The sequence below is a fragment of the Arachis duranensis genome, chromosome 5, assembly GCF_000817695.3.
Source record: "Arachis duranensis cultivar V14167 chromosome 5, aradu.V14167.gnm2.J7QH, whole genome shotgun sequence".
NCBI lineage: Eukaryota > Viridiplantae > Streptophyta > Magnoliopsida > Fabales > Fabaceae > Arachis > Arachis duranensis.
The window spans coordinates 76,030,669-76,032,558 of record NC_029776.3 but is presented as its reverse complement, the minus strand read 5'-3'; positions in this window follow the sequence as shown (position 1 = coordinate 76,032,558).

Below are 1,890 nucleotides of genomic sequence, written 5' to 3'. Positions count from 1 at the left end.
TTTTTCTTATCAGTGCACTACACATATCCACTACAGGCATTTTAGTTCACATTTCTTCTTGAGACATTGGTGCCCAGCACCTCTTTGTGTGACTAAATGTTTTATATTTAGGTTGCTCTTGATAGTGAACTTTTGGTTGATAATCCCGGGTTAGTTAACCCAAGTTACCAAGTGCTGAAACACTCCTCAGAACCTATTCATCCAAGCATATCCTTAATACATAAACACCACAGGCATTTGTCTCAGAAGTTCAAACCATTGGTGCCTAGCTTATTTTCTCAATTTTTTTTTTGCTTTTTGGTTGCCCTTTTTCAGTGGCTTTTTCTTCTTCTTTTTCTTTCTTTTTTTATGGCCAAAGACATTTATTCATCAAGATCCATAGACAGTATTCAAACTTCTACACAAAAATGATAATTCTACACTCAATTTTCAGTGATCTGACTAAACAATCAAGCATGCATACCACCACTTAATTCTACTTGATTTGTCACTAATTGAGCCAGGTTACTTTTGTTCAAACTTTTCTTTTATTTTTGGAAACAGAACAAGCATGGCAAGCATTTGTTTAAGAAGGTGAAGTTATATCCAAACATCTAGGCATTCACTTTGTTCAAAGCAGTAAACCAACACTCATACTAAAAACTTCACATTCTAGAAAGATTCAACAATTACAGTTTAAACCAGAACAAGCATGCTTTTGTTTGCCTTTTAAAGAATGGTCAAGGAACAACACCCCCTTGTGAAATTTCTTGTTTTCTCTTTGTTGCCAGGAAACAATTTGATTTCTCCTTCTTCTCCTAGTTGTTGCTTCATGTTCTTCCTAAGATCCTTGTTTCCTTTCCTGCAAAGAGTGATGAAGTTGCTTGCTTCTCAAGCACTTGAGTGGTTAGCTCAACTATGTATGGGCAAGTGTCTGAGTCTTAAGTTGGTGTGTGAACACCAAACTTAGTCTCCTACGTACTCCTCTGTTCTTTAAATCCTTGAATTCTCCTTGGAATGAAGTTGCTGCTAAGGATTTTAAGCATTTCTGTGATTGCTTAGAATGGTTGTTCCTTTCATATAATTCAAAGGTTGTTGTGTTCAGTTGATCTGTATGGTGGAACACCAAACTTAGAGTCACACATTCCCCTTTAAATTATTGATCCACGAATTCATTGTTTGGTGTGAAACACCAAACTTAATTCTTTGCAATGCACAAAAACTACTTCACCTTTTTATTGAAACAAATAAAAGAAACAGCAAGGGAGTATTACCTCAGGTTGGGTTGCCTCCCAACAAGCGCTTCTTTAACGTCATTAGCTTGACGGTTGTCCCTTGTTAGGATGGATTGTAGTGCTTGATGTCCTCTCCTCTCACCATGAAAACGTCCCCATTTGATTCCTTCATGATTTCCAAATGTTCCATAGAAAGAACTTTCCTGATTGTGAACACTTGAGGGAGCTGGGAAGGAATGGGTTTGAGGCCAGGTGGGATTGGCAGATAATGACTTGATATCACTTTATCTCCCGGAGAGAAACCTTCAGTGGGAATTTTCTTGTTTCTCCACCCTCTTGGCAATTTCTTTACAATTCTTCCCTCTCTCTTGAGGATTTCTTCATTGACCTTTATGCCAGGAGGATCCTTCTGATCTGTTTCTATTGATTCTTGTGGCTTTAACTCTTGCAGTTCTTGTTTGCCTTCCAAGGACTGTTTCAGAGTTTCAGCTGCTGGATTGCTTTTCTCCAAACACAGATGGCTACTATCATCCTTAGGCTTTTCAGGTTCTGGTTCAGGCTCAGATGCAGGTTTGAAAACATGGAAAATGAGCTATTCATCATGTACTCTCAAAATTAGCTCTCCTTGTTCTATATCTATGAGCGCTCTAGCAGTGGCTAGAAATGGCCTTCCCAG